The sequence below is a fragment of the Phyllostomus discolor genome, chromosome 4 (assembly GCF_004126475.2).
Source record: "Phyllostomus discolor isolate MPI-MPIP mPhyDis1 chromosome 4, mPhyDis1.pri.v3, whole genome shotgun sequence".
Classification (NCBI taxonomy): Eukaryota; Metazoa; Chordata; class Mammalia; order Chiroptera; family Phyllostomidae; genus Phyllostomus; species Phyllostomus discolor.
Window position 1 is genome coordinate 141,345,069 of NC_040906.2, and position 24,805 is coordinate 141,369,873.

Below are 24,805 nucleotides of genomic sequence, written 5' to 3' on the forward strand. Positions count from 1 at the left end.
AAGACACCCAATAACTAAATAGTCAAAAAATTAATAGCAAAATATCAAACATCCATTGATTAATGTGACAGAGAGATTTTGAAAATACTCATTTTAACTTGGGCATCAGAGAAAGTCTCTCTAAAAAAACTAATCCAGGCTCACACCTAAATGAAAAGAAGCACTCAGCCACCAAATGTGTCCAAAGCATGAATTCTAAGATAGTACTGAGCTTAGTGTAACCCAAGAAGAGAAAGTGAAAGTGTCCGAACCATGATGTACATGGATAGATTGGTATAAGATGAGGTCAAGGAGAAAATCAGGGGACAGATAAAGCAGTCGCTTATAGGTCATGGTTAGGTTTTACATTTTAAGTATAATATGAAATTATTATTAGAGGATGTACATTAGAAGAGTAGCATAAGTTGATTTATGTTGAGGAAAGCTTTGGAACTAGGGAGCATGAATGAAATTAGAGATAACAGTTTAAGGCCCCTGAAATAGTTCTGGAATGACATGATGTTGTCTGGACTAGGATGAGAGTAGCAGAGATGAATGGGAGGGGGCAAGTTGAAAGAATTTATTGTGAGTGGGGGCACAAAATTCAAACATAAAGCCAAGTTTTGACTCAAGCAGCTAGACAGAGAGTGGTGCCATTTATTTAGATGGTGAAGACTAGGAGAATAGAAGACTGAGTATGTGGAAATCAAGAGTTCTCTTTTGCATGAGCCCAATATACCTATTCATCCTGCAAGTACATTATGAATGTATTTTATTTTACTTGGCAAACAGTCATGGGTCAGTTTACTCACTGATTCCTTAAATGTATTTGTGATGCAGTAGATCATATTATGGTCTGAATGGGGCAATCAATAATCACATATTTAAAGTGCTGAGCTAGTTTGGTGTTATTGACTAATAATAAAGTCAAGTAAATTAAAAGTAACTCATGATTTTGTTTCAAAACCTGTTCCCAGAAGACAACCCCCTCATTCAGTTTATTCATTGCAAGAAGTAATATAATCAATCATACATAATGACATCATAATCAAGTAGAACATGCTTATGGAAATAATCACAGGCTTTGGAAGTACATTTGCCAAAATGTACTTTATAGAAAGGGATTAAATAAGTGATTGAACAATAAGCAATAAAAAGAGGATGAAGATCTCAAACATATCTTTAAAGTACAAGTATTTAGTAAAGTACAGGTATTTAGAGATTTGGGGGCTACCATGAATATTATAAAATGCCTACAAATATTAAAAGATTGGTTCATGATCTAGGGAAAAATAGATATGAGGCAAATACTGACTCATGTCAAGACACAGGAATAAAAGCCCTGATCCTAAAATAAGACTTTTGAAAGCTAAGATCAGAATGGTACAACTTAAGAATTGAAACATAAAATGAACTCTACCTCAGAGAAAATGATTCAAGGTCTTTCTCTATGACAGTTAAGCCAGAGATAAGGTACATGTTAGCATCGCTGTTTCATGTGTGGAAAAGTCCCTAGGGAGGTTTTGTTTCTTTGAAGTATGGATGGGATACTGGGTATGAGATTTAAGGTCACTGTGATTTTCCTATGATAGTGTAGCCCAAGATTAGGATGAAGTGCTTTGGAGACAAACCCATCTAAATTTTAAGTTAAATTCTTCCATGATTTTAAATTGCCTTGAGCAAATTTCTTTGTGCAGTGGGGTTTACAGTGCTTACTTTTCAGAATTTTTGTGAGTTTTAAATGAATTTCCATATGTAAAATGCTTAGCATGGTGTGTGGTGCCCATTGAGCGCTGAAAAAAAAATAACATGAATTCCCAATCATCGTTATTACTATTTTCCTTCTGATTGTGACAAGGACAGCAGTGGGGGCCTTCTATATCTTGGAAATCAGAGCAAGTTCCTAGGAGTTATATTGGAGTAAGTACCCCAAGATACTGAAGGAAATGTGTTATGAAGGGATAGAGGACTGACAGATATACAGGACACAAATATCCAAGATTAACAACCTAAAACAAATTATAACTATAAACAATTTTTCTAAAAACATTGTATCAGTAGGAGCAAGAAAGTCACTGAAATACAAAACATTTCAGTCTGGAGCAACCTGAACAGCAAGGAATCACAATGAGTACATGTGTAGTTAAAGTTGAAAATATCCTCAACTTCAACTTTTTTCATTGTGAAGTGTGTAAATATTTTGCTACAATATTTTCAAGTTCTCATATTTTGACTCACTTAAAATTATCTTTCTTCAACAACCTGTCAACAAAATTCATCAAATAGTTTTTTTTATGTATGATTATCTCAAATCTTTGCCTCTGAATTTTATTCCATTCCAGAATAAACAAATTTATTCATCTACATTTTGGAGCTCCATAAAATATTTGTCACACAAATTAAAATATTCAAAACAGAATTATAATATTTCAAAATTAAATAGTATCACCTTTTCAGTTCCCACTGTTTACTCAGTTTCTATTTGTTTTTAGAGCTACATTTAAATGTCTTCCCATCTGCAAGCTTTCTTTCAGTAATTGCAATTTGCCAAAAACTTCAAAAGCTGACGTTGTTTGGACATTTTAATTGTCAATTAAAGATTTTTCAAGTGATATTGGAACAATGAGCAGAGAAAAAATGTTAAACATCCAAAACATTCTATGTTTTGACAGTAATACTGAATGTTGAAAGATTAACAAAGCAGTTCTTCAAAGGCTCAATCATTTAAGATTTTTGTATGTGTCAGGTGGCAGAAAGAGAAACTTTGAAATGCTCTTCTGCTAATAGAGTCAACAGTTTAGTTATTATTTCCCATTCTATGCATGCACAAAATTCCTGGGATCTAAAATAAGTGAAATTATTTAAGAGTAACAGTGATTTCATCTGAATTTTAAAACCAGATTCAATGAGATGCTATGTAATACAACTTCTGGTTATCATTTCTTAAAATCTATTACTATGGTAACCACACTGAATGATATTGTCAACCTACTTTGAACATTTTAAAAGATTGAATGATAACTAAAAGTTGATTTTTTAGGTTGTGGTGCTCTAGCCCCTGTCAGATAATCTTGTGAATAACTAGGAAATACATATACATCATTACAAAAGACATTATATTTGATAGTTACTAATGCATCAAGATCTTGAAGGGGTCAAGATTCCAAACTAAGTGAAGTATAAGGATGTTCCTGACATTCTGATCATTATTTCTCCTGAAACATTTATCAAATTTTAAATGTCTTCAGTCTAAATGTAGAAGCCACCTATTGAGTAGACCTAGTAGAGGATTTAAGTGGTAATGTGAAGCCAAGCAGAAATCAGGGTTCAGGAGACTTGGAAGGTGAGCCATTTCTTAAGTGTATGGAACAAACTTCAGAGTTAATACAATTATAAAGAAGACCATATAAACTCTTAGCTTTTCATTTGAAATATAAATGGCTAACTAGAAATAAATCTATCATTTCAATGTCTGAATTCCTGCTTCACATTAGCTCAATTTCAAACTGAAATGCAGTGAAATTTCCCAACCTTAAAAACCAATCAAAAAGAAAATTCTCTAATTCAACACAGCAGATCATCTATTTTCTCAAACTGCTCCTATAAATTTTCTAACAATATGTCCAGCATTTAACTAAAAATTACCCATCATACAAGATCAAGAGAAAATTTATGAACAGTAAAGAACATATAAAATGCAAAGGGATAGATAAGATATATCTATTACTAAAGATATATATATGTGTATATATATTATTAAACATAGAATTTAAATACATCTCAAGGAATGGAAATCAAAGTAGAAAATTTTAACAGAAATTTTGACTATGACAGTTCTAAAAAGAGAATCAAATACAAACTGTAGAACTAAAAATATAATAATCAAAATTAAAAATTCAGTAGTTAAGTTTAACATCAGAGTAAAGAATTGATGAAATGATTAGTGAACTGAAATATAGATAAATAGAAAGTGTGGAGACCTAGCAAAAGTAATGAAAACAAGATACAAAACCTAGAAAAGAGCATGATAAATATTTTGGGAACAATTGCAAGTTCTAGTAAGCATGTTTGGAATCCATGACAGAAAAACAGAGTTAGGCAAAAGCAATATCTAAGAAAAGACAATTAAGAGTTTTTCATGATTGATGAAAAGTATCAAACTGAAAGAATACCAAGAAAACCTCCAACAGATTAAACATAAAGAAAAATACACTTAACCATATTGGCAAATCTGCTGAGAAATGAACACAAAAATATAATCATAAGAGTAAATAGAAAAATAAAGCTATTTCCTTCAAAGAAGGGACTATAAGACAGACAACTAAATTCTCATCTAAAATGATAAAAGCCCAAGACAGTAAAATGACTTTTTTCCAAATACTGAAAGGAAATTACTACCATCTAAAATTCCATACAAGTAAAAATATCCTTTAAATTAAAGCTATTTTCAGACAAATTAAAAATAAAGGACTTTGTTAATAGGAGACTTGAAGTCAAGAATAATAAGAAAAGCATTTTTAAGCAGAAGAAAAATATTGTAGATTATTTATAGAGATTAATCAGTGATGATTTTTTAAATTGAATTTATTGGGATACAGTTTTCAAGTTCACAACTCAATAAAATGTCATCTTTACAATGCATTGTGCACCCATTGTTCCAAACAAAGTATCTTTCCATCCCCATTTCCCCATTTTTGCCCATCTCCACCTTTCCCTTTCCCCAATCAGTAATGATCAATATAGATAAAAATGTAAATATTGGATAGTTAAAAAATGATATTTCAGGGGGTTATAAAATATAGAAAGTTAAAATGTTACAATGGCACAAATGAGAAGCATTTAAATATCTTAAATTTCATGCATACTTTGAAAATAGTGAAAATAATCACTTACGCTAGAACTCAGTAATGTATCCTTGTGGATGCATATATTGTAATCTTTAGAGTATGCATTATGAGCATAGTAAAAGAATCTATAGCTGACAAGTTAATCTACAGGGAAGTGAAATAATAAAATACTTGATTTACCTGAAACAAAGGGTATTAGTGTCCTATGTCCTATTGTTATTCTAATAAGTTATTACAAATTTAGTAGCTTAAAATAATTATTATTTTACAGTTCTGGAAGTCAGAAGTCCCAAGTTTACCTCATTAAGCTAAAATCAAGGTGTACAAATTCGTAGTTACAAGACAGTCATAGGGATGCAAAGTATAGCTTTGGGGATATAGTCAATAATATTGCAATAACTGTATGGTGCTAGGTAGGTACTAGATATATAGAGGGAAACGCTTCATAAATTATGTAAATACCTAACCTAACCACTATGCTATATACCCAAAACTAACATACTATTGAATGTCAGCTGTAGTTGAAAAGCAAAAATAAAATAAAATAAAGGTGTAGGAAGGGATGACTTTCTATTAAAGATCTAGAAGAAAATTCATTTCTTGCCTTTTCCATCTTTTAGAGCCTGTCTTCATTTCTTGTCTCCAATCCATTTTCTATCTTTAATGCCAGCAATAGCTTGTGTAGTCTTATTTTCATTGTATCACTCTGACTCTTCCATCACCACATGTCCTTCTCTGACTCTTCCAACTCCATCTTTCATTTATAGGATCCCTGAGATTATAGTGACACCAACTGAGTAATCTCACCATTTTAAGATCTTTAACTTAGTCCTAGTCTGCATATTCCTTTCTGCTATACAAGGTAACATATTCATAATTTCCAGGGATTAAGTGCATATAATGGGGGTGGAGGTGTATTATTTTGCTTTCTACAAGGAGAAAACTAAGAAAAATTAGAATCTATAACAAATACAAATAAAAAATAGTGAGGTATAGATTTAAACCTAAATATATTAAAATTACATTAGATGTAAATGTAATTGGGTTTTGATTTTTCTGTACCCAAATCAATGTTCATAGCATCACAAATTATAATAGCCAAGTGCTGGAAGCAACCTAAGTGCCCATCAGTAAAAGGGTAGATCAAAAAACTATGGTACATATACACAGTGGAATACTATGCTGCAGAAAGAAAGAAGGGGCTACTACCCTTCATGACAGCATGGATGGAAATGGAGAGCATTATGCTAAGTGAAATAAGCTAGGTGGTGAAAGACAAATATCATATGAACTCACCTATAAGTGAAACCTAATCAACAAAACAAACAAACAAGCAAAAATATAATCAGAGACATTGAAATAAAGAACAAACTGACAATAACCAGAGGGGATGGGAGAGGGGGATAATGGAAGGAAAGAAGTGGAAGTGTCAACAAGGAACGTGTATGAAGGGTCTATGGACAAAGCCAAAGTGGAGAAGGATTAAGGGTGGGAGGTGGGGGTGGGTGGGGCAGGGGAAAAGTGGTGGCAGGCAAATAGAGACAAATGTATTTGAACAAGAACAAAAAGAAGATTAAAAAAACAAAACAATTACATTAGATGTAAATGAACTTAATACATAAAGATTAAGATTGTCAGATTGAACAGTTAGAAATTGCATGCTGCTCAAAAGAGACCCTTATTAAATATTATATATAACAAAATTTTGAAAGTAAAAATATATAAATATATGAAATTTAGATGAAAATTTTGAAAGTAAAAAACCACTTTAAGCAAAAACAAAATTCACTTTTAAAAAGTTGCACAAGTATAAATAATGAAGTACATTTTATAATATCCAAAGAGTCAAGCCACCATGAAGTTATAATAATTTTAAAATTTTAACCTGTAAATAAATTAAGCTACTTCTTTTTCTGATCATAATGAAATGGCTTATGTTAGAATAACTCTCTTACTGAAAGAAACTGTGGAAACCAGGGAACATTTTTAAAAATGAAAAAATCACTAGGAAGCAATTAAGGTAAGTGTTGAGGGCCTATGATATTAGAGCTAGAAACACAGTGTTGTAAGTCCCAAATTTATCTATGCCTTTAAAAATATGGGTCATTTTTTAACTCATGCCAAGAACAGTAATGTTGAAGTAAAAATGACAGTTGTAATGAGATGAGTAGAAATAGGTTGGAGTTGAAACTGCAAAAGTATCTAAGATTTTAAATGTAAAATTTTGAAGAGACAGAGTTCAGTGAAGGGAACTTTAAGGCCATATGCAATTCTCTTCTCAAGGCATTGACTTAAGTTAAAAGTGCACAAAGTAAGATTTTAATAATTCCAGATAGAAACATTAATTAGAACATTAAAGCACTACACAGTCAAGTTGAGTAATTACAAAATGCTTGAGAGGCAGAATTCAGAGTACAAACCCTACTGCTTGAAGTATAGGGGGAGCTTGGTAAAACCCCTAGGCTTGTTGTTGAAGCTTCAAAGAGACCACACAGTGGAAATGAGAAATATCAGGCTAGTAATAAAAGCAAAGATTATATATTATCTCTTAAAAAGCGGAAACCCAACCTTCAAGATGAATTACACATCTTGTATTCTAACAGCTTTTGAATAGAGAAATTATACATTTTGGTAAGAAGATAAGATCATCCAGTTTTTTATTTATATTTCTTCTTTAATGTCTAGCATTAAATCAGAAAAAAAAAATACAAGGCTTTCTAAAATATAAAACCAAGTAAATAAAAATCAAAAAGAAAGGAAAAGATGAGAGAGAAAGAGAGAGAGACACACACATTGGTGATGTAGTTATTATGGTTACAAAAAAATCAAAATAATTCTTTTTAAAAATTAAATTCCTTCTTTGTTGAGAAGTGAAAACTACAAAACAAATATTAAACTGGAAGGGATGCTGGGATCAAGAAGTGAAAACCAAGATTTATAATATCCCCAGAACAAAAGGAAGAACAGCTGCTCTAAGTGAAACCTGAGTTGGTGCCATGTAGGAATAATGAAAAGTAGAGCCCATAGCTCTTTCTCCCAGCAAAAGTGCTCTGCAGGATGAAGAAGAGACATACAATCCCTGAATAGATCTGACAAAGAGGGAAGTATATAAAATGGTGATTCCACAGCCACAAGAGCAAGTAGAATGATGAAGACACTGAACAGATGTGTGATTGATGGGTGAAGTAAAAGAACAGTGATTGTAGGAAGAAAAATAAAGCAGAGTTGTATAGCAAGTTCATTCAGTGAAAATGAGATAGAACAAATTTGACAATTCATGAAAGCAAGTTTGGGAAGCATCTCTCACTTCAGTGGGAAGCTGAATCATGGCAGAGGGGGGAGAGAGAACTAAGAGTATTAAATGCTTGAAAATGTATCATTTAATTTATATTTTCAAGATTTCTTTAAAATACTTTATACCTATTTCTCCTGTTTTGTGTGGGATGCAATAAGCAAGCAAAATGGAGAAAATATTCATTGAATGAAGTTCTCAGGTGATAAAAGACAGTTTTCATAAAAATAAATAAATAAATAAATAAATAAATAAAATATTACTTGGCTACAAAAAAGAAGGAAATCTTACCCTTTGTGACAGCATGGATGAACTGGGAGATCATTAAGCTAAGTGAAATAAGCCAGTCAGAGAAAAACAAATACCTATTATTTCACTTTTGTGTGTAATTTAATGAAAAAATAAACTAACAAATAAAATAGGAACAGACTCATAGATAGAGAGCAGACCCACAGTGGTCAGATGGAAGGGAGTTTAGAGGACTGAGTGTAAAGCATGAAGTATTAAGAGAAAAGAAAAAACAAAAAAACAGACACAGACAACACTATGGTGATTTCCAGAGGGGCAGAGGGTGGGGAGAGGCAGTAGAGGGTAAAGAGGAGGTAAATGGTGATAGAAGGAGATTTGACTTTGGGTGGTGAATGCATGATGCAATATATGGATGATGTATTATAAAGTTGTATGCTTGAAATCTCTATAATTTTATTAACCTAAATCAGCTAATAAATTCAATAAAAACCATTATGTAAAAACATTAAGTAGCATATTTGGTTTTTTAAGTTAATACCTAAAATGTAACTTTAAAATGTCCATAATTTTAAATTTTATATATGACAAAAATTTCATTTTTCTTACAGTTAGGAAAAAGTATAGCATATTTTGTCTTTTTAAAATTTTGTATTCTAATTATTATGTTTGGTCTGCATCACCTTACTGAGGTATGAGGGTGGCTGTTGACACAAGGGAGAAAATCACTCTTCATGTAGTAATCATTGGGTAGTAAGATTTTAAAATATATTTCATTTCACCTTTTTCTTAAATTTTCTAAAATTCCTACAATTACCACTTACTGTTTTTGTGATGACAAACTTAAAAGCATAAATAGAATCTATTTTTGTTTCCTTCTATTTTTTCCATTTTTATGTAGTTCGGCCTTGATTTATTTGAAAATTTAAGGACTCTTATTAACAATATATGTCAATGACAGTAAACATCAAAATACAACACTATGCTTACCATGTTATTTACTATTTGATGATAATTACTGAGTATAGAGATTAAGTAAGGTAAGTACAGCACTATTTAAGTCATATAAAATAATTTTTGAGATTAAAAATAAAGGTTTCAACCCATATATACATATGATATATCTAGAAACATATCTGTCTTTGTAAAACTCATGTTTTCCAATGCACTGAGCAGCTGTAAGTGGCCTGAGGTTGAGGAGGCAAAGGATGTCTGCCAACCAGGCAGATGATCTGAACCAACTCCATCTGTTAGAGGCAGCTATTCATCACACCATAAAGAGGGTATTCAGTAATTTCTTACTGAATTATACCACATTTTGAGAAATGCTAACATGCTAACAAAAAAGTCAAGGAAAAATATTTCCTAGAACAGCAAATTTTCCGTCAATTTTCTAAAAAGACAAAAGTGCAAAATTGTAAGCATAGTCTGAAAAATGGTTATAATGATGCATATGTATTGTTAACTTTTGTGGCAAAGTGTCTTCCACAAACCAATAAAACTTGATATGTGGAAGAGACTTCTAAGATTTTCATTTGCCCTGATATGAAGTTGCTTCTGGCAGGTGGTGTTTGGGGAGTCCCTGAGTCCCTTCAGAGCCCCCAAGGGAACAGAATCCCCAAGTTCAAGTGATTATATGGAGCTGAGTTGGAGTGGGAAAGGCAAGTTCTGACAATGGAAGACAGAGGATGGTATGGTTTGATGGATGATAAATTAAAGGATTCAAGGGAACTAAAGGGTAGACTGAAGACAGTAAAAAGAGGAGGAATGAACAGAGATGATGGGAAGAGAAAGGTCTTAGATGAGGCAGTCTGTGGTGATCTTAAGTTTCTCAAAGAAGCCAATGAAGTTCCAAATCACCCTTAGTGAAATCATTCCAACAAGAAAGGAAACAGTGTCAGTGGTGGAGCACATAGTGCAGGGGTTTGAGAAGGGAAGTTTTACTCCCATGTTTTCAACTACTTGTACCTCACAAACAAAAACACTGCACTCTAACTCAGTCTCTTTAGTTTACAAATACAGAGGCCTCACCAAAGAGCCAGGAATTCCTGGCTCAAGCTTCAGAAAGTAAACCCCTAATCAAAAAGAGCCAAGTAGGCTTCCATCAAGGCAGATTTTTGCTCAAACCTTTAGACAAGACACATGGAATTCTAAGCTAGCCTCAGAGCATTTACTTAGAATCTTAAGAATCAGAATCCGTTCTTGCCTTGCTTCAGTGACCTATCATCCCAAGCACTAGGTTGGATAAGAGGCTGGACTCACCAGACTCACCAGTGGATTTTCAATCAATTAATCAGGGCTGAAGACAATGTTTTTAAAGGTGCACAATTGGAGTCCTGAGTGAGAGGTCCAGGAGTCCAGTGATGAATCTGACCCTGTCCTAGTAATGGGCACTATACTGTTCAAGAAAAATTCATCTGATACTTGTTAAAATGGTAAGTAAGACTTTATTCAAGACTACTATAATTGGTATTGCAACAGGAGAGACATATCTAGCTTATTTCCAAATACAAGGACAAGCGTGGTTTTATAACCAAGTAACCGATGACGAAGTCAGTGGATGGAAAATTACTAAAGGGTAGAGGGATTCTTTTGAAACTGACCCAGAAGTGGTCTTGCAAAAAACAAGCTAAGAACTTAGACATCAAATGTAGCAAATGAAGAACTTAATTAGAGGTCAAGGGTGATGAGATACCAAGTGTAATTGATTTTTGAAGGCTCCTTTGCCAAAACTGGAATATGTAAGCTGAAGATGGATGGGATAGGTGTCTGGTTCAAGGCGTAGTTGAGACAAGGTCTCAGAAGACCATGACTAAAGTTATTTTTCCAGGAGAGAGTCTTTGTCAAACTCAGTAAATGGTGGGTGGTTGGGTAGATGGGTGAATGGATGCATGAATGGATAAAAGAAAGTCTTCTAGAAAACAGAGGTAAATAACTCCTTTAGCTTCTTAGGGAGAAAAAAAGAAAATGAAAAATGTTATTATTCAAAGCTGATTTGTTGGTATAAATTTTTCATATTTCATTTACCGAAAATAATTATTAAGTCAGACAAATATGAAATGTCACCCATACATTTTTTTCTCAAAAAATTTTCTTTCACAGTCCTGTGAAACACTACAATTAGAGAGGATAGACCTTTGAGCACAGTGAAATTAAAGATTGCAACCCTGTGAACAGAGAAGGTGTGTTTTTGAATCTCATTATTACAGCAAAATTCAAAAATCATTAATAACACTTACCCATTGGTTATAATGTATCATTCAGGATTCCACAGTCTACCTACCTTGTAATTTGAGGTGTTACCTCATGCTCATAAAATAGTTTTTACTTATTTCCTTTGGATTTATTGCTTCTTCAATGCCTACTTTTGTCCCCAATTTAAAAAAAAAAATGCAAGAAAGGAGAGAATGGGTAAAGATAGAAGAAAAAAGAAAAGAAGAAAGGAAATTCTTTCAAAATGCAAAAGACATCCAGACTTCTTTCAAAAAGGAGGAAATGAAGAAACAGTGGGGGGAGGGAGGGAAAGTGGCAGGAAAGAAAGTCAGAAGGAAAGAAATGAGAAAAAGGACTCCTTTCAAAACTCAGGAGTCTTCATTTTTCAACTACAACATGTGGCTTTTCTCTGGCAGTCATAATAAGGTAATAAAATTATTTTAATGACCTCCTGGAAGCAGCTGATTAGAGTTGCCATTCTAACTATTTGTTTCCATAGTCACCCCTTTGACTCATTTATGAAAATCGATTTCTTTTAACAGACACTTAAGTGTTTAAAGCTACCATTTTTTACCTAATCAATCTGTTCTTTTGCAACTTGCAGGTTTTTCAATTAGACCCTATTATACAGAACACTGTGAAAGAGCTTGGGCTGGCGGCCATAGCACAATTCACCAGAGAAAATCCTAGTGTACTTTGCTTTTGGGTTTCACTTTCTCAGATGTCTGAAGGTGAATTTGAAAAGAAAACAGTGTCATCTGGGGGACATGTTCAAAAAGCTTTTAGAAATGACAAGTGTAGTGTCCTTAGCATTGCATGTGTAATGTAAGGAAATGATAATACTCTGTCTAGGGCTCAAAAAGCATTTAAGGGAAGCCATTCACATAGAAAATATGGCTTATTTGCAGTTCTAGTCTCAGCAAAGCAAATAATATATAATAATAATAAAACTAGGGACATGTACATTAAACTTTAGGATTAATAAAAAAGAAGAAAATTTTACCATTTGCAACAGCATGGGTGGACCTGAGAATGCTAAGTGAAATAAGCCAGTCAGAGAAAGATAAATACCATAGGATTTCATTCACATGTGAGATCTAATAAACAAACTGAACTAACAAGCAAAATAAAGAAAGACTCATAGAGAGAGAGCAGGCTGACAGCTCTGGGTAGCGGGGAGTTAGAGGGTGGAGGGACTGAATGAAAAGGAAAAAAGACTCATGGACATGGACAATAGTGTGGTGACTGGGGGGGGTGGGGCAGAGGGTATAAGGGGGACAAATGGTGATGAAAAAATACAATAAATTTTTTTTAAAAGAAAAGGAAATGAGGACACAAAATAAATTAAAAATAAAAAGACAAAAATGATTCTATCTACAAAATTATCAGAAAGAGTATAAGGAAGATAATGAAAACAGAAGAAAAATTTGACCTCATGAAGATGCAGCTGATTTGCTGCATGAAGATACATGTAAACATGGCAGCTTGGTGAAGGGGAACCTGAATGCTAGTAAGGATCCTGAACATCCTGGATGGCCCTAAATCAGGACAGGGATCAATTTGGCTTTTGAATTATTAACCAATCCTTAATATCTTTATTCATTTTCTGCATCTGCCTACAGTAATTGAAGATATACAGACATAAACCTGGTGTTAGGTATGAAGTAACAAGACCTCCATTTCCTTGGAGGTGTCTTACGCTCCATACAGGAGCTATTAATGATTATTTTTACAAATATAACATGATAATTTACAAAAATCAATAACTAAACTGCAATGCATTTATAAATACTAAATGAATTCATCTACCGATTCAAGAATTCAACAACAGACGGAGCATCTATTTGTTTCTTGAAACTGAGACAGGGTGCCACACTTGAGGCAAAGCTGTGACGGGAGCACAGCTGTCATTCTGAGAACAATGCATCCATGAGCCACTAGATTTCAGCATGAGCAGTGCTGCAAGAATGGGAAAATGATGTGCTGTAGAAGCACAGAAAGTGGGCAAAATATGTTTAATGGAGATGTGTATTTTCAACAGAAAATGCATTTTGGTAGCTTCATGGTTTCATTGCAATTTTATTTCATTGATTCGAGAACTATTTATTGAACATCTAGAAATTTAACAGAGAACCTGACAAAGGGGACACATTCTCTGCCTTAATGAAGCTTCTGTTCTGATAGGAATAAACTCCCAATAAATGTGAAAAAAATTCAGCTTGTAGTAAGTGCTATTTTTAAAAGTAAATCAGTGGCACAGAGTCTGATAAGGGATGGGGGGAACTCCAAAATGGATAGGGAAGGTTTGGTGGGGCGTGTGGGCTTTCAGCTGAAACATGGAAGATGAGAAGCTGTCTCTCTCAAATATCCTGGCATTAAAAAGTTGGCAGAGGAAACAGCAAGGATAAGGCCATAAAGCTGGAGTGAGTTTGGCTTGTGAAATAGTAAGGTTTAGTGTCTGCCCTGAGTAGAACCATTACTAGAAAAAATGCCCATAACATCATAAAAACCAGATGGGGCATTTTCAGGGGTGTCTCGATCCCAGGCTATGGCTGGTCAGACTTCAGGAAATTGAAGTTCCTTTGGTAGAAAGATGCAAGAAGCAGTTAATTGGAACCCACAGCTATGCCATGATTCTCATTATCTTCAATTCACTTTGTATGTTTAATGGCAAATAAACTATTTTTTGAAGAGGTCTTTGTGATTCTACTAATATCCTAAGACAGCTTGTTGAAGGAACAGTGAGGTGGGCTGAAATGTCTTTGTCAGACTTCAAGGATGTGGAATGGGCTATTTGTCCAGATAAGGGGTGTGAGGAGAATGCAACCTTGAGAAAAACAAGAAATTTCCATGGCCTGAGATGAGAATTTCACAGTGTAGGGTCTGATCTGTAGTCATCCTTTGAATGAAGAGATAAGGGTTGTTAACACATGAACTTCTGTAGAACTCAGTTTCAATAACTCTGGCAGCAGGCCCATTTTATGACCTAGTCAGCAAAGATTCCTGAAGGCGGAAATGTGTGTGGCTATTTTTGTTCATGGTTATTAACAGGGACCCCCGATTTTTTTGTATTAAAACTTTAGTGAAGGGGGGAGGCAAAGGAAAAAGCAGTTTCTAAAGAATCACAGGATCCCAGGGTCTGAGTGAACAAGTGGCAGAGAGGAGGAATTCAAAAATTCCTAACTAATATTCAGATTGGAATTTATACAGTAATGGGTAGCAGATACTATTTTAATGTATGGGAATATGTAAGGAAATATTATAGGTACAATTGGCTAGCTCATGACCATGTAACTTTGTCACTTCCCACCTCTAGTGAAATGACATAATAGAATTGTAAATATAATGTATTTAAACAGACCTGCAGCACTGTGGCTCCTAGAAAAGAGGGAGGGAATGTTAAATGCTATTCTGGGACATTCTGTCTTTGAACAAAGCATACACAAAAAAAATGCTGTATATTGAAGTTGATTGCTCTAACCTACACTATTCACACATTAAAGTAGGAGTTACAGAAACACAATGTTAATGTTTTACCCTAAAGATTAAACTAGAAACTTGGTAATTATGCACACTGATAACTTAGTGCAGTGTGCCTTTCAATGTCCTTCCGTGATCTCTCACCCATCAACTGAAATGTGTCAGCTATTTCTAAATTTTACTTAATCAATACATTCTTACTGCTGTTTAGATTTTGCCTGTACAAAACAATAAATAATTGCAAAATATCAGTGTATACGTTTATGTGAAAAACACTTTGGAAATGTTTTACTATATTTACATTTTGCCAACAGCAATTTATTAACCAATGATTTGAGCCACTTTAAAAAAATATAAACATGTACAATTAGGATAACATACTTTTAAAAATTTTCTAGAGATATAAGTTTCAAGTTACTCTTGAGAGATGAAACATATTTGAGTTAATTATTTATATTTCATAATATGAATATAAGGGAGAAAAATAAAATTCATGTTTTATACAAGATTATACAAATATATAAGACAATGAAATTGAAGATGAAAATATGAGAGAAAATAAAAAACACCCAAACATACATATTGAACATATTTCATGTATCTGAATGATATTACTATAAAAGAAGAATCTAGACACTTCTGAAAAGCTAATACAAGTACAATTCAAATTTTTAGAATAATAAAAAGAGAATTATAAATAAATGACAAAACCTGAAGTGTTTAATAAAAAATTGAAATCTATTTGAAATAATTAAACCAAAGAAATTTTCACATCAAGGATCAGGTCTTATTCCTCAGGACTGAGAACAACTCCTGACATACAAGGAACACTGAATAAATATCTACATGTAAATGGAAAAATGACAACTATAATATGCATTCAAAATTTATGACAGCATATGAGGTTTTAAATGTTGCTATTTTGTTTTTAATGATAATCATTTAATAAGTCATGTTATTTGTCTACAGTTGATGATCGTGTCATTAAATTCTCAAATTTCTAGTTGTGTATTGCAGTTTTTTTTCTAAGAAGTGATGCACTATTTTTGTTTATATAATTTTTAGGCCAGTGTTCACATAGTGAAAGTGTAAAGTGCTCTAAAAATGTATATTTAAAAATTTATTAACTAAATCTGGTACTTCTGGGACTCTTATTTCATAAAATACACTTGAAGAGTAGGTATTTCCAAAGTGAAAAGAAAATTCCAAAAGCTTAATCCAATTTGTTCTAGTCATCTGCTGTCATAAACACATGCTAAGTGACATTGTCACTTATTAGAATGTTTTGCCCTTTTCTAGGGGCTTCACCCAATTTATCCATGGTACATTTATTATTGAAATGTTCATCCTAGTTTTAAAAATCTACTAAATATTGTTTCAACACTATTCACAGTTTTCTCCTGTAGATACCATTAGGTAATTATTTTTCTATTTGTAAGATAATTGACTGTTGGTCAGAAAAGAAGTGCACAGAGTTTATCACTCTGTGACCTTGATTTCTCCAATATTTCAAACACAGTATTTATGGCCTAACTTCCAATATTTTAGTATTTATGACTTAAGCTTCATAATCCCTTCAAATTCAACTTCATTAAAATTTGAAAACTGTGATTATAAAACTGTGTTATTAGAAATCAATTAATTTATACTTTCTGCTGAATTTTTCATCCTTCTTAAAATGCAATATTTCAGTGAGGAATTGCTACCTACTTACCTTTTTTTTCAGCCAGTTATTTTACTTCTAAGTCATTGTCTGAAATAATATACAGTATATCACACAGGTGGATGCTGGACTGCTGTGTTGGTAGAAAGTATGCTGCCATTCCCTTCCTGTTTGAAAAAACTAGGAGTTAAAATGGAGGCCAAAACATCACCATAAATAAAAAAAAATATGTATATAGAAAAGTGCATTTGTGTTATTACTCATGAAGTTCAAAATTATGTCAATTATTGTCCTGAATTTCTGACATGGGTGAAATGTCTCCTTAGGTCACATTACACCAGAGCTGGATTTTCCTCTCACCAGCACAGCATGATGTCTCTGACAAAAACAAATAAGTAAAACTGGACTTAAAAGTGACCTTACCTATATGTAGTATAGAGTTTAAGAGGAATTTATATTTAAGAAAAAAAATGTGGTTTTACTTTTTGATTGCATATAAAATTGTACATATTTAAGCAGATACATCAAAGAATTTGAAGACTACAATCTGGGACAAATTAAATGAATTTTGTCCCGGTATTTTGAATCACTTTCTGGATTCCATAATTTTTTAAAAGTAAATTATGCCTTTTGCAAACTGTGCCTCCAACCTTTCTTACTCGAGCTTATCTGTCCACTCGTTAGTACCTCACCGGCAAAAACAAATACTGTGAAATTAATGAGCAGTGCCACATGTGTAAGGTGCATTTCATCAGTGAATTCCAAGGGCTTTGGAAGGCACTGTAGACATTCTCTATAATCCAAATTAATCTTCAAACTTGCCCTTTGACATATATCAAAAACAACTGTTTTTCAAAGAAATATATATAATATTAAATTAAGCAGAGTGGGTGTAATATACCAAACAAATTATATCATGCTTAAGTTACCAGAAAATATGCAATACTCTCTCTGATGCCTCTAGGGGAGAATACTTCTTTGCCTCTTCCTAGCTTCTGGGTTTTCCAAAACACATTGAATTCTATTGTATATACATAACTCTAATCTTTACCTCTATCATCATATGTTTGTCTTCTCTGTGTCTAAAATGTCCTATTTTATAAGGACATCAGTCATACTGGATTAAAGACCCACCCTACTCCAGTATGACCTTATGACTAATTACATCTGCAATGACCCTATTTCCAAATAAGACCTTGTTCTGGGTCACTGGGTGTTAGGACTTTAATATATCTTCTGTCTGAACCCCAAGGAGATACAATTCAGTCCACAACAAATAGTATTATCGTTAGGAACTAAGCAATCACCAAATGCTCCCTGGTCAATCACTATTCCTTATAGGGAAGTGGCTCCCTCAGATTATATTTACAGAAGTGGGAAATAAGCTGAGCCAATGGGGAAATGTGAACAATTTTAAGTCAGACCAAGCCAACACATCTGTTCAAATGCAGTCTTCTATAATAATCGGAATTGGCATGTGCAACCTAAACCGAAGTCTCAGACAAGGCCTCTGCATCCCCCACACTCCAATCACCCACCTGATACACGTGTTAATCCCTAACTAAATTACGCTGTGGAAGGAAGTAAGAGAGAGGAAGGAGAGTTTATTTGTCAACTCTAACAAAAGCAATGAATGTAACTTGAGCCTCATAGTTTTTGCTATTTTTCTTCTTTTACTTACATTACTTCTATTCTTACCTCTCTCTGATGAATGTTCTCTAGCTACTACCACACTCCCTAAATGTTCTGAGGTATCTTTGTAAAAAGAGAAATCAAGAAGTGTTAAAGGCCATCAACAACTTTCTCCTTGAAATTGCAAAAAATAAAGAAATAGCATTGTAGAAACTAGAGCTCTGTAAAGGGAAGAGTCATTCAAACCATTTTATGTCATAAACAATTGCTGAAATGAAAATCTATTCCTGGTGTCAGGCGGGTGGGGTAATCAGTTCTATGGAGTTGTTTGCCTGTGCTAAATGACTTCAGACTGGAGCTCTTTCATCTTTATTTTATTTTATTCATTCTTATTGTTTTTTGTGTCTTCTATTGCCAATCATCTTGTGTAGGTATAACCAAATGGACAACACTTGGCAGCCTATAAATGTAAAAGTATTACATTTAAACACCCAAGCAGACTTGTTTGGAATCCTAGGCCTCTGCCTAGCAGAAAGCCCATAATCTTTTTTTCATGGTAATATCCTTTCCCTGAGATTCCTAAGAACCCCTAGGGTTGCTTACCTGTTTTACCAGATTATTTCTAGCCCCTTTCTGCCTAGCTGTTTGTGGGTCTTTAGTTGTTTCCTGTAAGAAACCCTGGGCAGAAAGGGGTTTCCCTGCAACTCATCAGAGACACCCTGCCTTTCTGCAGTCCTGCTCACTGAGAACCACCCACCTGCTGCCCAAAGGTTAGTGAATACACAGTTTCCATTGATATGCATGCCACTCTCAGTCTTCTCTCTGCTCTGCTTCCTGCTTTCTGTTCAGCTGGTTAAAGAAAAAAAATAGTGTCTCATGAACATCTCTTTCATAGGATGTTCCCAGATCTTTGGGAGACTTTCTGACAAAGTTCCCTTATTTTTACCTAGGCCACCCATTTTCGAGGGGTTTCAGATGTTGTCCAGCAGAGTAGGAAAACACTGGGTTGACGCATGGTCACAAGGAGACTCGCTCAGTGCCTGATGGTTCTGTCCAGAATCTAAGCTCTACTTCCCCATCCAGACCAATCTGACATACTGGCCTTCACTTCTGATGATTTTATTTCAGAGTACCCCCATGGTACTTTCACCATGGCTCTTGACTTCCTTTTTATTGTAGATAGGAGTTGTTTTTTGTTATTTCTCAAAATGTTCATTTTATTTTTCTCAAGGGAAGTATTCAAATTTTCTTTCTTTAGAGCATGGTTTCACAAATTTCACAAATTCTCTATGTCTCAGCTGTCTCACCACAAATGAGCAAGTGTAACCAAATGATCTCTACATGAAACAGTATGCTAGAAGAGAATGAATATTTAGTAGGCAGATCAAGCTCCTCATCCTAACTTCGCCCAGAGCTCACTCTCTAGCTGGAGTAAATGTGATAGTCTGAGACTCTCCTCTACTAATGGAGAGCATGGAACTAACAGATACCTAAAGTCCCAAAGTAAATGTAGATTTCATTTACATTATAGAATTGTTTTATTTTATCTGTTAATCTTACGGTTCTTCTTGAATCCCATGCTATTTGTGTCTTTTACATTGGCTGGGCTGCTCAGGGGTCATCAGTCATTTTGCATCAGAATTCTTGGCTTATTTAGTCAAGTTCATTTTTGAATTACATAACTCAGTGATGTTTAACTGTAACATCACTGAGAAATATACATAAAAAGACCAATGGAAGAGCCAAATTTTAGTTTATTAACTAATAAGGAAAATACAGCTAACATTAAATATGACCATAATCTGATAAGTAATAGAAAGAACACTTCTTTACAAGAACAAATATCTTGCAATATTTTGGGGGTTTTTTTCCCCTTCTTTCAACATGGACTGGGATCAACATTATATACGAAGGGGTGTCCAACCTTTTGGCGTCTCTAAGCCACACTGGAAGAAGAAGAATCTTGGGCCACACATGAAATACACAAACACTAATGAAAACTGATGAGAAAAAGAAAAGGTTTTAAGTAAATTTATGATTTTGTGTTGGGCCACATTCATAGCCATCCTGGGCCACAGGCTGCCCATGGCCATGGGTTGGACACCCCTGGTAGATCTTTCACATTCTGTGGGGTAAATGATCCATCCCTCTGGGCTATTTATCTCGCCTAAAGTCTCTCATGGAGAAATAAATCAAATCTGAGATCTGCAGAGACATAAATGAATGTCAGCACAGTAGGAACAGAGAAAAGGCATTCACAGTGGTGTTGATTTCTCATTGTCTTGAGTTACAATGTCTTCCTGTGTAAGTTCTCCTTTAGATACTTTTCAGTATATCAATATGAAGTGGGAGGAATGGAGAGTAACTCCAAGGTTAGCTTAGGAAAGGCTGATGTGGTCTTTGTATTACATGTAAAGGCATGTTGATAATTACTGTAGGGAGCTCCTCAATATACGTTTTTCTCAGAGATCGTACTGATTGTGTCAGTGGAAGCATTTGACACCTTGTCCATAACAAAATCTCAGAGGTTCAGTTTATGTCACTGTACCACACATCATGTCTCATTTCAATACTTATTTGAGGAGTTCCTCTACCCTCTTTACTTCAAAAGTTTCAAAATGTGGTATTAAATAGTGTTCAGAATTATTTGATCCTTAGATGGTAATACCTCTTTTTTTGTTTATTTTACTTAGAAGTCCTCTTCATATCAGAATTAAAGGACCTTTTGCTTTACCTTGATTTTAAGCCATTTGAATAGTTTATTTAATTTTTGTTGTTTTCAAGCAATGAGTGTGGGTTTGGAAGCCCTGTCTGGTCAGTGTCTCATTGGAACTGTCTGAACTTCTTGAACTCTAGCCAGCCAGTTATGATACTTTTCCCAAAGGTCTGATTACTGAAGGTAATTTCCTTTTATCTGAGATAATACTTCAATAATTACAGTTATAAATGAATAGGCAGAACAAATCCCTTGTCAACTAGAAACTCACAGATTTTGTTATCTTCTGCTCAATCATATTCAATTTTGCTTCCAATGTTTTTCACACACTGGGTCACATGCATGAGACTGCATGGTTCTGTGTCTTATTTTCACTCTCTCCACTCTGATCTCTCTGACCTAAGGCAGATGCTGTTTACAGGGAAATATTCCCTTCTCAGGAAGCAAGATGCAAAGCTGGTGATAGACATGGTCATATGCAAGAAGCAGACCAAGTGATTGCTAGAATGCCTAAGCTACCTGGTACAGAAAGGTGGTTTCTGTGCAGGCCGGGGGAATGATTTCTGATCAAGTCACATTCCCCTAAATTCTATCCTCTCTTGTGATTCCTTCAGAGAGAAGTGCCCTGTATTAGAACATTAATAATTGAAAGGGATTTCAAGAAACAGTTGTAGAGATAGAAGTCATAAAATCTTATGGCTTTGGTTGTTTTATTAAATATCTCTATGACAAATTTTCTCATGCTTTAAAAAAACCATTGACTTACTCTAAAGATAACACTGTGACAAATTGATGATTGTAAAAAGTTTTGAAAATGTTATGTAAGTGTCTTTGTGGGGAGACATCATACCAACTCATAAAATTTAAAGCAGCCTGTATTATAATTCAAAGACTGCAGATTCCATATTTCTGGTGCTTCTATCAGCCCTGGCATTTTGGTTGAAAATCTCTCAACTGAGTTCCCCTAAGAGTTGTCTTCAAGGAGCAAAAAAAACATATTTCAGTGTCTTTGTATTCACATTCTGAATTCCAGTAATCCTTAAAAAAATCATCTAATCTTCACAGCTTAACTACTTTTCTCACTCTGAATTTCTCCCTCTAATTAGAGTCTCTGAAAGACTCACTTAAACTTTTTTATAAATAGAAATTGCTATATATATTAAAAATAATCAACAAACATTTACTATCTCATCAGTTTTGCAGTAGGTGCACACAGGAGTATTTCTATAGAAAATGGGGGTATAGCAAGTAAAAGGAAAATTAAGTTGTAAATGGTTTTCCAAAAACATTTTCTACTCTGAACAACTCTAATATTTCATAATAGCATTTCCCTTTAGATTCCAAGCACTTATTTCAGCCTCCTGATGCCAGAGCATTACTTCTTCATCAATCTAGTATATTTTTAAAAAATTATCAATCACATGTTATATAAGTATTTGGAACCATGAAAAGCATGCAGGAGGCAGATAAGGAGAAATGCTCTAATTCTTAAATCTTATTGGGAAGTTAAATACATTGTACAGATCTCTATGACTAAAAAAGATACATCATTTAATATAGTTATAAAAACAGCATGTGAGGGCCCAGTGGAAGGGTTAATTAAGAAATTCAGGCAAGCTTCCTTGTTGAGCTCCTGAGTTCTTTTGTGGACAAAATGTGACAAAGGACAGTATGAGCCCTCATTATGGTAACTGGATATGTTTGTTTTGTTTTGTTTTTAAACCTTACCTGATGACATTGATTTTAGAGAGGGAGAGAGAGAGAAACATTGATTGGTTACATCTCCCACGTGCCCCGAACAGGGACAGAACCCACAACCTGAGCACATGCCCTGGGTGGGAATCAAACCCGCAACCTTTCAGTTAACAGGATGATACTCCATTTAACTGAGCCACACCAGCTAGGGCAGGCAGATAGGTTTTCAATCAGAAAAGAAACTTGATCCAATCTACTATGAACAGAAACATTCTGTGGGACTAATAGTTAAACTAATTATTTCAACACTACTGAATTCTGTATTATAGAAGAACCTGAAAAAGTATTTAGAAATATATATACTATTTGTTGAATATCTAAGGGATATAAAACAATAAAGCAACAAGGTGCAGATACCAACAAGGTTTGTCAATGAGAGTGTGATTCATGCTCAGTTGTCCAGTTGTCCAGTGTCTCTGATAACTAGACTAATACTCAAGAAGTTGATTTGGGTGTTAAAAAATTAAACACTGAGAGAAAACATTTGGTGAGCTGACACAAACACTTTTTAATACCCTTTATGGAACACTGTTAATTTTTGTGTAAAATTATATCTGTGTACCTATAATTCCCTAAACTTTACTTTAAAAGCAATCTTTATCAAGAGTATGTTTAAGAGTATTATTAAGGAAATTTTTAAGCTTTTATTCACTTTCAAACACAGGTTGCTGAATACATGCTGCCAACCTTTTATTTCTCTAGCACTAATTTTTATCAGTTTCACCTGGGCCCATGGTCTGCTCTGTCTCTGCCTCTGTTGGGCTTCTGTTTCTCCGTCTGTGTCCTTTGGAGGCTATTACTGTGGGGAAGTCTAGGTCTAGCCTTTAAAATAATAAGCTCTCTCCCTCTTCCTCCTCCTCTCCCCCATCCTCCTTCTTCTTTTTCTTCTTCTTTGTTTTGGTGGGTAGAAAGTATTTTAATTTCATAAATACAAAGACTTTTTTACTACAATCTGAACTACCACATATAACCAAATCCATAGGACTAGGTATGCTTAAATGATATGTTGGTATAAATGGTTTAAAACCTAACTAATAGTCCAGTCATTACCAGAGTTCTTCAAGTGATGTTTTATTACTTTTAAGGAAATAGGTAGTGATACCAATAAAGTCACTGATGATTTTGTGAGTGAATAGTGAGTGAAAAGTTTTGGGAAGTTACTATTGAAAGAAATGAAATGATCTTAAAACTTGAATTTTATATACTGTTACCTATCATTATAAGCCATTGTCAGTGTCTTTGTGCTGCTGTCTCCAGCTCTAACAAATTAATAAGTATTTAAACTTATTTCCATATTCTATTGTATATTTCTGTTAGCTTAATAAATGTTGGAGAAATAATTCACAAGGTCCGTCCAGAAGGTCTGTCCATAGTACTTAGACATGTACTATGAAAAACAGAAACATTTATTGAAGAAGATACAAGATACAAAAACATTGTGCATAGGACAATGATGCCTCAGCTCTCTTCAAAGTAGGTACCTTGGGACCTCACACAGTTCTCCCAATATCTCTTCCACTGGTCAAAACACTCTGCAAAATCCTTTGTTGGAATAGCCATCAGCTGTCCTATTTTTCTAAATTTCATTGATGGTCTTAAATCTCTTCCTTTTCAAAGGTGATTTTAGTTTTGGAAAAAGCCAGAAGTCACAAGATACCAAATTTGGGCTGTAGAGGAACTGAGTCACCTGAGTCATTGATCTGTTTATTGCAGTCCATACGTGTTTGACATTTGCTGGTGTTCTTGTTGTAGGCCTTCCTGAATGTGGATCACTTTCAAAAGATTCTCGATCATCTTTGAAGCACTTGTGCCATACTTTTACTTGCACTATACTCATGGCATCATCCCTGAAAGTCTTCTGAATCATCTGAGTAGTTTCCATGGATAAATGTTCAAGCATAATGCAAAATTTGATGCAGAGTCATTGCTCTACTTGTTTAGTCATTCTGAATGTGATGGCCACACAGCACACATGTTCACTC